The sequence below is a fragment of the Mastigoproctus giganteus genome, chromosome 6, assembly GCF_048544385.1.
Source record: "Mastigoproctus giganteus isolate SK-2022 chromosome 6, ASM4854438v1, whole genome shotgun sequence".
NCBI classification, from domain to species: domain Eukaryota; kingdom Metazoa; phylum Arthropoda; class Arachnida; order Uropygi; family Thelyphonidae; genus Mastigoproctus; species Mastigoproctus giganteus.
Genome location: NC_143580.1, coordinates 60,522,686 through 60,537,549, shown reverse-complemented (window position 1 = coordinate 60,537,549; position 14,864 = coordinate 60,522,686). Strand labels below are relative to the sequence as shown.

At 37.5% G+C, this 14,864-nt stretch overlaps 1 protein-coding gene across 2 annotated transcripts in view; it reads right to left on the bottom strand.

The window, feature by feature from the left end:
• LOC150084336 (epoxide hydrolase 1-like) overlaps positions 1-14,864 on the bottom strand; it is a 148,834-nt gene that overhangs the window by 120,960 nt on the left and 13,010 nt on the right. Inside the window, exon 1 of one of the 2 annotated variants that reach the window (XM_090375977.1) lies at positions 906-1,019. The exons of the other annotated variant lie outside the window; for it this stretch is intronic. The gene's annotated coding sequence lies outside the window, so the exon portion shown is untranslated. Of the gene's footprint in view, positions 1-905; positions 1,020-14,864 lie in introns of those variants that run through there. 2 annotated transcript variants of the gene reach the window in all.

Genomic DNA, 14,864 nt, shown 5'->3' with positions numbered 1-14,864 from the left:
GAACTCCCTATGATGTTATAGAAGAGGAAGTAGACTTACCCCACCAGTAGCGTGAAATTAGTTAGTGTTATCGTGTCTTTAAAATTGTGCGTGTTCTGTGGTCTGTTTACTTGATGAAAAATCAAAGTTTGTGGAAGAAACTACGAGGCATCTTACTCTGCACTCGTTTTCCTATGCTTGATTCTCCTAATCAGTTTAGTATGTTTACGACATGTTCCTTTAACTTAAACTTCAGTCTCTTTCGAATTTTAAAAATGCAGTTACAACTACAAGGGATAATTACAAAAAAAAATGCAAAAATAAAATGTTCAATCAAAACATTAAACTGCAAATAAATCGGCCTAACATTTGGGAATAAAATGTTACATTTGTTAAGAAAATGTTACATTTCTTAACAAAAAAAATCAATTTTTTTTTAAATCAAAATATTTAAATCAAAAGAATATCATGTATAAAGAAAGTAACTAAAAAATGAAGATTATTTTAATTTGTTTTCCAATTTTTTTAACACTTAAATGAAAACACCAAAAATACAATCTGTAAAATACGTTTTGGGTCAAAGTTGGACTGGCCTCTCAAAATCACTCGACGCCACGACCCTGCTTGGGCAAAGCAATAATTAATAGAGGCGTTCCTGTGGTTATTATTTTACAAATCACACAAGCGTTTCAAGTAGTTTATTTTTCTTTAAATCCCAGCACAGGGTAAATAACGAACGATTATCTGCACCTGATCTAAGATATCTGTGGAGACGCTCAGACTATAAAACAATGTATATAACAAAAGTGACAACTTGTTCAGCTTGGAAATTAAAAGAACAGCTCGAAAAAAAAAAGCAGCCAATGTGGACAGTACATGAATAATAGTGTTCAAAAATATTGGCATAGTTCAAAAAATCAACTAACCTTTCAACTTTTGAAGAAATAAGAAAAGCTTTAGCAAGACCTTCCCTTATCCTCGGCGGACACCATTCGAGTGTCGCTGAAGTACACTTGAACAGTGCAGAAGACCACCTTATCTACCATTCAAGGTCATTCCCGGTTTGCGCCATTGTGGCTCTGTATGTGTAACCGCGATGTCAACTCAAGGTCATAGCAATCATTTAATGATACAGTCCACGGGTTTTCGTGTTACGTTTGGCTGAATAAGTCTGACATTGCAGTTTACCTGACCTACTGCTTCTAAAAATGTATTGGGAGGAGGAGGAGTTTACTAATTGTCGGGATAACAATATAATTTAGAAGTTCTCTTTTTATATGAAATTCCTGGGCAGCCCAGGATTTTCGAAAGGGGGATTAAAGTAGTAAAATAAAAAAACACATTTTGATTACAGGAAGCCATATCCCCGTTAACCCCTATCTGAAACCGTCCCTGCACGCGCATGTTGTCTGTGTAAATAATGGTCGGACTATGACCGATTTATAGCAGCCAGAGAAAAGTTTTCTGTAGCTCTTGCACGTTCGGATACCTTGTGACTTAAGTAGCAAAATTCTCACATTTTGTTGTCACTTAGCCACTAAAATCTGAATTTTTTTTTTTCGAATTTTTACTGAGGAAACATTCTAAAACATGAGTTGAGAGAATTTTCAGGTTTAAGTCTACAAAGAAAGCAGATATAATCAAGGCCGAGGCTAGACTAAAGGGTATTCAGAGTGCGAAACTTCCTGGTGGCGATATCGAGAAGTGTCCCTAAATGACCCCGACACTTACCTCCCCCTCTGAAGGAAGTATCTAGACTGTAGTTTTTACTCCCATTGAGGAAGTGTTTTATTTATTATGATACCATATATAGAAGAGGCTTGGCAGTAGGTATAAGTTATGGATTACCTTTATTACACAAAGAAGATTTGCACGATGTTGCAAGTTCTATGGTGATTAATTGCTTTCCAAAATATGCATTTTAAATTCATTCTATCAAAACACCGGAACCCAGACGCAACTTGATTTTCGGACTCATCTTCAACTTAAAATGTAATTCGTAAGACATTAAAATTGCACATTTTCCCCATCCCCTAACTCTATTATGAAGACACCCTGTAGAACAGGATAACCATTTTATTCCATTCAAATTTGGCAACGGGTGCCCTAAAATCTAAATTTTCTTTAAGTGTCCATTTAAAGAAAATGTAAAATAAAGATATTCCATTCTGTACTTCTGGAAACAGAATTATACAGGATTAATAATTAAATGAAATTGTAGTCAGTTATTAGTTAATAAAATTAAAATAATATAATTATTAAATTACATGGTGCGATAAGGAAAGTCCTTTCCTCTAAAGATGGGAAAGTTTGCTTGCTGAAGATCAGCAAAGCCAATCATAGCGCCATCTGCTGTTTGTAAAATAAATATTTAACAAGTAAAGTTTCATTCGCCATTTTTTTATGGGGTTGTGGGGATGGGATTTTGTACAAAGTAATTAAATACTTTTAAGACATACACAAGTGGCTGCTATAGAAATAAAAAAAATAAAATAAATTTTCTGTTTATACTCCGGGACGATCAAACGGTCAGAGGAGTTCCAAGATAGCCAGAATACATGAAACAGCACCGTATTCAGCAGTCACGGGTTAGAACCCCGGTCACTCAAGGCACGTGTACTTATGCACCCGCGCAACTGACCACTAGGCTACGGCTACAGAATAATCAGTTAATTTTTGTTCTCCGCACACGCTCTACTTCTCCATTTAAGAAAATGGAATTTTCGTTGTCAGTTTTACTTACAAAAGAAAAAGATACGCTTCCGATGCAATTTTAATGCACCTATTACGAACCGAATCGAGACAAAAAATTAATTTTTTTAAAATTAAAGTTAGTTTCTGTGCCGAGTCTTTTTTTTTTTTTTTTTTTTGATTTGGTAGTTATTGGCGCATCGGCTTCTGTGGCCATATTGCACCTCCCAAGGTTTTTGCAGTACTTTGATCCAAGCCCGAGGCGGGAATCGAACCCGCGACCTTTGAGTTGCCGGGCAGGTACTTTACCCACTCGGCTAGCCCGGTCGGCCTGTGCCGAGTCACTGTACTAACTGAAACTCACTTGTAATCTTACCAGAAATTAAGAGTTAAAAATTAAAAAGTTAGTATTCCAAATGACGATTAGGGTTCTTTCTTTCAGGAGACTCCTCGTTTTGCTCAAGAAATAAGGATAGAAAAAGCTAATGGCAGTACGTTGTTTTCGAATAGGGGAGTGAATGTAGAACCTTTATCGCGAGAATGTGAAACTGTTATTAAGGGATGAGTACAAGAAAAACTTGTCATAATTAACGAATTTTTCGTTCAAATTAAATTCCTAATCATTCATAATTTTATGAAATTAGTAAAAAAAAATTGTAGTGTACGGTCAAAATTGTTAAAACCATTGTCTGTCAGTGACATTTCTTTACCAAAACTGACTCCATCTGTTTGTTTCATTCACTTAAGTCTTAATCACTGTTCGGATCAGAACAGTCGGGGGCACTGTCCAGAGGAATGCTGGAAACACACAGACATTTTGTACCACTTGCAGGTTCCAACATCCCTCTCGACAGAACAGAATGCTTTGCTATCAATTAATATCCAGATATGTTTCACCTGGTATACGACTGCTCCTTTTCAAGAAAACCTCCATTAAACATTTCGAAATGCATGTTTCAAAATGTTTAACCTATTTCGAAATTACCAACCGCGAATAAACTAAATTAGAGAACAGATAACCATAAATAATTGAATTAAAACCATTCAAATTGATTTGGTAGTACTTAACACATTATGAGGGCATCGATGGAATCAGGTACCCATGGACTGGAGATATGCAAATATATCCCCAATTCACAAAGGGAGATCCAATGGTAACATGAGAGTTTTTACGTCTCAGGAAAATAGTTTTTTCTGTTTTATTATCTTAAATTGGCTCATTTTCTAGGGAAGTTCTATATTCCTAGTACGATACTTAGTTTAAATTTTAACTTAGATAGAGATTTTGTAAGTTATTGCTTAGTATCGGTAAGGGCAGCCAATCCACGTGTTTTACAAATTTTGCAGAGCCGGCGAACGGGAAGTTTTTTAGCTATATTTAGCCGCTGTGACTAATTGTTATATTAAATTATTTTCTCTAAGTAGCTTATAGACCTGGTCAAGATCCTTAGTTTATTCTGAATTGAGACAGCGAGATTTTAGAAGTTAATTAATACAGTACTTAAGTGTCCGTAGATTTACAGCCATTGTTATACGATACAACGTTATAACCCGAACTGGATAGCGTTAGCTTAGTACAGTAAATAATATCAATTAATCAGTAAAATTTATTAATCTTTTTGAATTTCATTGTCAATTAAATTGTACTTTAACTAAATGCATAACGACTTGGATTTTACAAACGTAACATAATTAATATGTAACTTGATACGGAAGTTATATAAAGAAACTGGAAAATAATACTTGATACTTGGAAGAAAAAAAAAAAAAAAAAAATTATATATATATATATATATATATATATATATATATATATATATATATATATATAGTGTTACAACTGCGCTGGGATACAAGTTTAGGGTAACAATTTTGTACTGAAATTGAAGTTTTATTGAAATGGAATCGAAATGACTCAGACCAAAGCAGCAGGCTCAATGAAGTGCTGTGGCTCATGGGAGAACTGAGGGGGTTGATTGCCCTCTGAATCACAGCCTTTTAAAATGCACTGCTTGCTTAATGTTTGTCCGCGATTTAAGGAGTGAGGTATTGAGGCAACAACTCAACGTTGTTATGGGCCTACATGAGAGCTTGAAGGACAGGGTGGATGCCCTCGAAGAATCTAAATTGAGGGGTCAATCAAGCTCTCAGCTGCCCACATCAACGCCAGAGCTTGCGCTTGATCATCACGCAAAACAGCGGCAACACCCAAGGCATAATCCGCTGATCCCACAGGAACTATTAGTTGTTGGTGACTATTGTCAGGGAAACGGGGAATATGCTATGTAAAAAAGCATAGGCGGAACAGGACCAGGGTATGTCTGCCAGGGGTAAAGGCTGATGACGTTGTAGAGTGGATATCATCTTTTAAGGGCACAAAAGGTGATATTGTTGCACACGTTGGCACTAATGATATTAAGAGTAGGAGACAGGCAGAATTACTTAACAAGTACAGGTCACTGTTGAAAAAAAAAAAGCCGTGAATTAGGGTTACATTTGAAAGTGTCTGCAATTCTGCACAGACACGATAGGAGGGAGCTTATGATGATAGCCTTGTCGATCAATTCGACCCTGGAAAGATTGTGCAAGGCTCAAGGTGTAGAATTTTTCAGCCTGGTCTGTACTTGTTAACAGGAGAGACTGCTTCTACAGGGATGGGATACACTTAAATAGAAAGGGCGCACGAACATTTGCTGATGCTATCGAGGCAGTATTAGGTGGGTCGAAAAACTGCTAGTTTGGGGGATATAAGGACTAATAGATTAACAGTAGCCACTGGAAGAGGTGAAAGTGATTATTGCACTGCTTCTATTGGAATGAGCAGCAGCCTGGAAAACAAGATGCACGGTATTTCAGAGACTGCTGGGAGTCATTTCGGTACAAGTAAACACATGGGTTGTGTTAGGGTAGCTAAGAATAGGAACAGGTGAGTGTATACCAATGCTAGAAGTTTGGTAAATAAATTTGAGGTATTACTCAAAGCATCAAAAGGCGGACAGTGTTGGGATATCAGAGCCGTGGTGTCACACAGATATAAGGAACTGGAATTTGGGGAGTACAATATGTACATTCATTTTTTTTTTTTTTTTTCATTTATTTACACACCCAAATATTATGTACAATTTCAAAAAACATAAACAATAATCTATATACAATTTTATGTACATTTTCATATATATATATATATATATATATATATATATATATATATAGTTCACAATACAGTTGAGGAAACAGTACAAAACACGTGTGTGTGTATCCTGGTATCAAGGGTGGCCCCTAGGCATAGCCCATCTCCACCTAGTGGATCCGTATTGAATGTAGGACCTCTGCAAAGGAGCAGCCAACACCTGTGCAGCTGCTGTCTGGTGCCTGTCCCCAGGCGCGAGTAGCCAGGCCTGTTTTTTTTTTTTAAACCTTTTACATGCCAAAGTGCACGAAATCCCGCACCCACTGGAGGTAGTGCAATACCAGTGGGTGCCCGCTATCCCGCTCACAGGCTGCCCAGGCCTGGGAGCCCGCAAAAAAAAAAAAAAGGCTGGAGCTTCAAAAACCCATTGAAGTCACACAGCCAAGACAAACATTTTTAAAGAGACCTGCAGTTATCAGTAGCATTATGTATCAGTTATCCTATTAAGTTTAGCATTAACAGTACAATATGTACAGAAAGGATAGACAGGATAGGAAGGGAGGAAAGGTTATGCTATTAGTTAAGAAACAAAATCCAAGGAAGTGAAGCTAGTCGACATCGCTGGACAGTGCAGTGTCCAATCAGTTTGGTGTGACATAAGTATTGGGAGATCAAAATTGAGTAGGAGTGTGCTATAGGCCTAATGACTCTGATGAGTATAATAAGAAACTGTACGGAGAAATAGAGTGGGCCAGTAAATCAGAGTCTTATAATGGGGGATTTTAATTTCCCAGATATTGACTGGAATTTAGGCGACTCCATAGCCAGGTGGGAAAGAGCAGCAGTGCATAGCACACGCTTCTTGATTAGACCGGGGTTCGAGCCCGTCACCACCAAATACGGAGGATGCGGAAAGGTCAGGGAAAGACCACCGCATATCCAGGAGCAATATGGCCTTAGTTGCTAATGATCCTAAAAACCCAATAACAAACAAACTGGAATTTGTGGGTTGGTCACTCACACACTAGTAAGGCTTTTGTGGACTTATTGGATGATTGTTTTCAACATCAGCATGTTAGAGAGGCAACTAGGAGTAATACTCTTGATCTGATTATCAGTAGTGATTATTCATGCATTAAGAATCTGCCGACAAAGGAACCACTAGGTGGCAGTGATCACAGTGTGCTGAAGTGGTACTTAATCAAAGAGGTAACTACCATCAGGGGTAAAGGGAAGGGTTTTTGCTCTCGAAAAGGAGACTACGATGGTCTGAAACAGTATTTAAGTTCTATACAGTGGGACCAACTGATGATGTTACCAACAGCAAATTCAAAATGGGAAGCATTCAAAGAATTTATCTTGGAATGCTACTAAGCTTTACATACCAACTAAGAAATATTGTTCAAGGTTTAGGCCTAAATGGATATCAGATGAACTAATGAGACATATGGCAGAGAAGAAAAATGCATAAATTAATAGATGACATGGAGGCCTATGATAAATATAAGCTGGTCTGTAACCAAGTCACAAAAGGAGTTTAGGCAAGCAAAGGCAAATTATGAGAAATTCGAGGCAAAGGATGCAAAGAAAAAAACAGTTCTTTACCTATGTAAACTCCAGAAGGAAAGGGGTGAATCAGATTGGTTCACTGGATATTGATGGTTCAACTGTCGATGATCCTGCTCAGATGGCTAACAAACTAAATGAGTATTTTGCATCTACATTCACCCATGAGGAGTTATTCAGGGAGGGGAATGCCAGAGGAGAGTTAAACTCTGGCAGTGAGCGAGATGATTTTGTAATAACAGAGGAAAGTAGAGAAGAAATTGAAAATAAACAAAAAAAATGCACACTGGGTGCATGGGATCTATCCAGTTATATTAAAGGAGGCAGCAAAGGAAGTAAGCAAACCCTTAGCCATAATTATGAGAGCTTCCTTGGACTCATGGGAGGTACCCATAGACTGGAGATGTGCAAATGTGACCCAAATTCACAAAGGAGGATCAAAGGCTGACACAAGTAATTATAGACCTGTGCGTTTAACTTCTGTTTCAGGAAAATTAACAGAGGCGCTGGTTAAAGAAGCACTGCAGGATCATCTAGACAAGACTTCAGTTATAGCTCAGACACAGCATGGTTTTGTTAAGGGAAAGTCTTGTCTGACGAATTTGATTGGATACTATGATGTGGTCACAAAGGAACTGGATGCAGGAAATAACTTGGACATCATATTTTTGGATCTTAGAAAGGCTTTTGATACTGTTGCACATGGAAGACTGCTGCACAAATTGGAGCAGTGTGGCATTGGAGGCAAATTGCTGCTATGGATAAAGGGATGGTTGAGTGGGAGAAGACAGAGGTAATCAATAGACACTGCTCATTGTGGGCTAGACCACAAATGTTAGACCACACTTGGAATACTGTGTTCAAGTATGGAAATCGCACCTAAAGAAAGACATCGAGCTTCTTGAAAGGGTGCAAAGAAGGGTAACTCGCCTGGTGAGATCGGCAAAAGGGCGTCCTTATGAAGAAAGACTTCGAATATGTGGGTTGCAGAGTTTGGAAACTAGACACCTTAGAGGAGATTTGATTGAGGTGTTTAAGGCTCTGAGAGGCATCAGTAAAATGAATGAGGACAAAATTTTCAAGATTATAAATGATGCTAGAACTAGGGGACATAAATTCAAGTTACGGGGGGAAATGTTTAGATTGGACTGCAGGAAGTTTTATTTTAGCCAGCGAGTTATAAATTACTGGAATAAGTTGCCTTCATGGGTGGTAGAGGCCGACAGTTTGGGGAAATTCAAAGGTCATTTGGATAGTACTTTCAGGTAAGGGAAGCGCATAGGATGATAGGTTTAATTTCCTTTTTATTTATATTTTATTATTTTTTTATTTATTAATTATTTAGTTATTTTTATCATTGTTTTGTTCGGTTTTTTTTTTTTTTTTTTGGCTGGTGCAGCATAAGCCATAGGCTTTCTTGCACCATGCGGCCGTTACTAATACTCGGAGCCAGCACACATTCGAATCAGCCAACCTGTACGGCTTTAAACCTGGTTTATCAACCGTGGACGCCATTAGGAGCGCATTCTATATTCATATCTTTTCAGTAGAAAAATGTGAAAGCTGGTCCAAAATAATTCGAAAAAAAAAAAAAGATATGGAATCAATTTTCATAAATGGATTTTTATCAAATATAAGAGGAAAAAAAAACGTTATATTATTTAAAGTGTTCCGCTGATATTAGAAATTTTTCTTGCATAAGAAATGATTTAAATCGTTTTTGCTTTGCATTAAAAAGATAGTTTTCAAATTTAAGTTTAAAAAAGAGGAAATGGGAAAAAAAGAAAGAAAACTTGATTTTTATACTCCCAACAAAGGTCAAACTGAAGTGCTTATAAACTAAAAGTCAGCGGCTGGTTGAAATCGCATTCGGCTATACCCGGTTAGCAATAGCGATGCCACAATTTATTCTAATTAGGCTATTATCTTTTCGTATAATAAAATTACAAACTAATAAAATTTAGAAGAATGGTTATACAAATTGGATCTGATTTTTAAAAACTCTGAAAATTTTATAAAATTAAATCTATCACGGCACACCAGTAATCTTTCTGCAGCATACCGGTTGGGAAAGTCCACTCTCCGAGCGAAAGATATTGCACGAATTTGCTTTAAAAAAAAAGACCTGGATTATTGTCTGACGAAATGAAGTGATCTCGCTACGTTAATGTCATGCACCGATGCATGCAGTAGCAACTTTGGAATGAAAGACAATGCGAGGTCGACGGAGAAAAGTGACTGCACCCCTTCCCTTCAATTATACAAGCACCAGAGTCCTTCCGATTGATATTCGCTGCCTGGAGTGGAAGTTCTGAATATGCGCTGCTAAAACTTACCAGAGTTGGAGAAGACCGCATAGGCCATTAGTATAAAACCGAAGATTTATTTTTGTAAAAGAAGAGATGGAAACTGGTGGTATAGTGAAGTTCCTTTATTTGAAAGGAATGACAACAGATCACAAAGAACAGCACAGTATGAAATCGTTTAGCATAGCTTAAAAAACCATCCTCAAAATATGTATGAAGTGGAACATAACAAGGAACTTCAATCTGGATTGGGGGGGGGGGGGATGTGCGAAACCTTTACGAATGCAAGTCTGGGATGTAAATAAGCAGTTTAAGTAGGGTACATAGGAACCACAGAACAGCGTTTATCAGATGATAGATCATTAAGATCTACCACCTGATTTGGTTCAATAGAATTTATAAAGTATAAATCAATCTAAAATCACAATAAGATATGGAAAAAGTACTGAAAATTTTTCCTGTTAAAGTTATTAAAATCCTCAAAATAGCATATGAAAATCCTAGCAAAAAGATCGCAACATTTTTTATGGTCAATAAATAAAATTAGCAATAAGCCGAAAGCAATGAGACTTGGAAACAGGTTATGCTGATATGGGAAATCGTCAGTTAAGCTAAAACAATCACGAGGATATTAACTCTTCAGATTTTAAAAATCTGCCAAAAGGAATAAAAAATGGTACACAATAGCAATATCGTGGATCCAGTTTATAATAACCTCTTGCACGCAAAAAGTTCGTGGTAAAATCCACCCGATTCTGTTTGCAACTTTAATTTGCATGAGTTGCGATGGGACTAACCTATACAAAAGATGAAAATGCATGGTTTAAATATTTGCCATTATCCATCTAATAGATAAAGTGATTATTAATCATTATAAATCTTAATCCCTGTGTCTCTTACGTTTGATGACTTAGTGATATTCGTGAAAGTACGTAGGACATTGTTCATAAAAAAAAATATTCGGTCTGCAAAATGTTATTCAAATGAATAAACACAACTTATATTATTCGAAAAATAATATATAACTGTCATATTACTGATCGAAGTCTTTGGTAACACTAAATACCAACATGGCACCATCTGCTAGCTTTATTTGTAAGCAGTCAATTTAAGATTGGAGTAATGCACTAAGGTAGGAAATGCGATCTCTATTCCGGCTTTTGAATCCAGAAGGAATAAAACCTGCTGAAATTTATAAGCAGAATATAGGCTAAGTACAGTGAAGCACATATGGTTCAACAAGTTTACGAGAGAGTGAAAAAAAAAGTTTTATAACTGTATAGAACGTGTTAAGGATTCTTCTCGACCATGGCGAGTACACTCCACCACCGTGGTACCAGAAGTAATAAGCAGTGGAAAAGCTCATACGAGAAAACCGTCACATTACTATTGAAGAAATTGCCATGGTGTGCAAGATTAGTGTTATTTTAGCGTATATTATCGTTAGCGAGGAGTTTTACTTCCTAAAAGGAAATCCCATGGATTCTTCGGTGTTTTAACACTAGAACTGAAGAAACAGACCTAATGTGTGATCCGTGCTTCTTAGACAGGCCAGCGCGAAGGAGTATGTCTTAGAACACAGTGAGCGTAGATGAATCCTGTTACACACCAGAAAGCAAACGAGCAAGTTCAGAATGGTGCCATGCAGACTCATCTGATCGAAATAAGTCCGCACCCAAGCATTAGCCAGAAGAGTGCTCCTCACTGTATTCTGGGATCATAAGTGATTCTGGAACAATTTGGAGAGGGAAGACAGTGACGCGTAAAAAAAAAAAGTGATCCAAGACCAATTACAGAGAACAATTCGAAAGAAATTGTTGTGGTTTTCTGTTCTCAGGTGTGTGCAAGACACATGATAATACTCGTTTTAGTGAATCAGAAGTAGTTTCTTTATTTTAATTATTTTTATCTTCCATTTATTCCTTGAAAAACTCTTCGACAACATTCACCACTACATGGAATTAGTTTCTTTAATCGAAGAAACATTCAGTTCGCAAGGATTAACCCCAACCCACCTCACCTCCTTGAAGTTTTTCTTTACAAGTGGGAAATGTGGAGAGGTCAAGTGACCTCAAACCAAGTACAGTTGCCGAAAACTTTATTAGTCGTTTACAACATAAAAAAGGGAGTTTGATTTTTTTTCCCATACGTTCCTCTATAAGGAAAGTCTCACAATACGTACTCACCAAACCAAAGAACTCAATCCAAAGAAAAAGCTTTGCCAACCTAGGAAATAGACCAGAAGGGCCTAAAAAACAGAAGAATGTCTTAAAAAAAAGGTTTCTTCGCTGATGGCGATCACAACAATCAGTAAGTTATAACATGAAAAGTTAAGATTAAAATGAGTCTTATGCCACATGAAACATAAGATTAAGAATTTTTATTGAGAAAATGTCATATTCGTACTCTTCATGAGTCTACATTTCAAAAGAAAATGAGAAATCTTTTGAGATCCTACGAATTGCGAAAACAACTTTTAGCAGCTGGGAAAACCGGACTGACTGCAAAAAATCCAGTTTTCAGCGCATCAATTCGTCCACTTTGGAAGCACTTCAATATTAAAAATTTCTTAGATGCATTTGGATCACAAAGGATTATTTTCTTCCCCTTGGAATTTAAGATTTCTTTAAAAATAAGGAGATTATGGCGGAGTCAAATTACCGCACAAACCTCATGTGGTTGGGGGGAGAACGCAAGCAGGCTTAACCCTTTTCGATTAAAAAAAATGAAAGCGCACCTGACAGCATTTTCCAATCCCATCTATATTAGCAGGGAAGCCACAGCATAATGATGTATCTCAGTTGTTGAAGGAGTCAGTGGGGTTTTGAGGACTACATTCTTTAATGCTACTCAAATATCAACAATTCCAGAAACCGATTTACTGGTCGCCGATTTCATTTGTAGGAAATGCATCTGCCAGGAAAGTTTCCCAACTTTGAGAGAATATTTTATTTTTCATGTAAGATCCTTCTCTCTTGGTGTGCTGTTCAGTGACTGACTAGTCTGGTTTTGTTGATTAGGCGTGGTTAATTGCCCTTAATGGATAAAACAAGGGGAAGAGCTGATTTTGTATTATTATTCTGGAAAAATGTTAGGAGAGCACTATACCTATTCTATCAGGAGTGCCTCGCACAAGAAATAACATCAGATCCGGCGCAAAATTTAACATTCACCCATCAAGACTCATTAGTAATGGCCACATGGTGCAAGAAAGCCTATGGCTTATGCTGCACCGGCCAAAAAATAAAATAAATAGAATAAAATAATAAGAAAATAAAAAATAATTAAGATAAAAGGAAATGGACAACCTAAGCGTTTCCCTCCCCCGTAGGTAATTATCCAGCTGACCTTTGAACTTCCCCAAACTGTCAGCCTCTACCACCCATGCAGGCAACTTATTCCAGTAATTTATAACCGGCTGGCTAAAATAAAAAAACTTCCTGCAATCCAGTCTAAACATCTCCCCCCGTAACTCGAAATTATGCCCCCCTAGTTCTAGAATCATTTATAACTGAAAATTTCGTCCTCATTCATTTTGCTTATGACTCTCAGAGCCTTAAACACCTCAATCAAGTCTCTTCTTGGGTGCCTAGTTTCCAAGCTCTGCAACCCACATATTCGAAGTCTTTCCTCATATGGATGCCCTTTTGCCGACCTCACCACGCGAGTTACAAGTCTCTGGACCCTTTCAGTAAGAACAATGTCTTTCTTTAGGTGCGGTCTCCATACTTGAACACAGTATTCCAAGTGTGGTCTAACAATAGCCTTATACAATGGGATTATGACGTCCCTATCTCTACTAGCAATTGTTCGATACATCATTGATAAGACATCATGGGCCTTCCTTACAACCTGTCTACAATGTTCAGAGAACTTAGTCTGACCGTATCGTAACACCGAAGTCCCTTTCCCCAACTACCGGCTTTAGTTAAACTCCGCCAAGTGTAGAAGTTATTTTGGGGTTACTGTTCCCCACTTGCAATGCCTTACACTTTGCTGGATTAAAGCATAGGTGCCATTTTTCTGACCATCCGGAAGTCTATCTAAGTCATTCTGAAGAATGCTCTGCTTGGCGGCGATCATTAACAACTATCAATCTTTAGATCTGCAAATTTAGACATCACGCCCTCTATCCCTTTATCGATGACATTTATGAAAATCAAACACAGTGGTCCTAATACTGATAATTGGCGAACCCCACTTCTTACATCAACCCAATCTGAGGAATAACCATTTATCGCAACCCTCTGCCTTCTGCCCTGAAGCTATCCATCTAAGGATTTTCCCTGCGATTCCAAGCCGTTCCAGCTTATAAAATAACCGCTCATGTGGGACTGAGTCAAATGCTTTGCTGAAATCCAAATAAATAATGTCGAAATTATTCCCCAAATCCAGGTCTTGAGTGATCCTGTCAAAATAGCTAACCAGATTAGCTAAACATGATTTTCCCTTTACAAAACCATGCTGAGTATTCTTCAGAATTTCATTTCTATCTAAATGATCCTGAATTCCAATTTTGATCATTGTCTCCATGACTTTCCCTACTACTGAAGTTAGACTAAAAAAAGTTAGACTAACCAGCCGGTAATTTCCCACTTCACTCTTTATAACCGCCATTATGTATTGGAGACATTGGCACTTTTCTAATCCAACGAGTCCTAATCACTCACGAGTCCAGTAATACTCTCAAGGGTTCAATGCACTCACTTGCCGCCTCCCTTAAAATTATAGGCTATATGCCATCAACCCAAGAGCCTTACTGACCTGCAGGCTCGAAAGGTTTCATTAAGTAAACACGTGAAATTTCGACATCATTAATTACATTTTTTTCAACTTCACTCCCAGAATTTCTCATTGACGTAAATATCGATGCAAAGTAACTGTTGAGTTCATCTGCAACTTCATCTGGGGTATCTAATACTATCCCTCGTCCGTTACATAAGGGTACACAATCTGGTTTGTTCTTCTCTTCTTTGCGTGTGTGTGTTTATATATATTAATTCCTTATCCCCCTCTTTGCTTTGTTTGCCAACGATTTCTCATAATCTGCCTTTGCCAGCCTAGCCTTTTCTGTGACACTATTACAGATCAATTTGTAGCTGTTATAGGCTTCTGTACTTTTTATTTCTAACTTTTCCATGCTGTGTTTTTTCAGCTCAAGTAATCTGGAAACTTCATTATTCATCCAACTT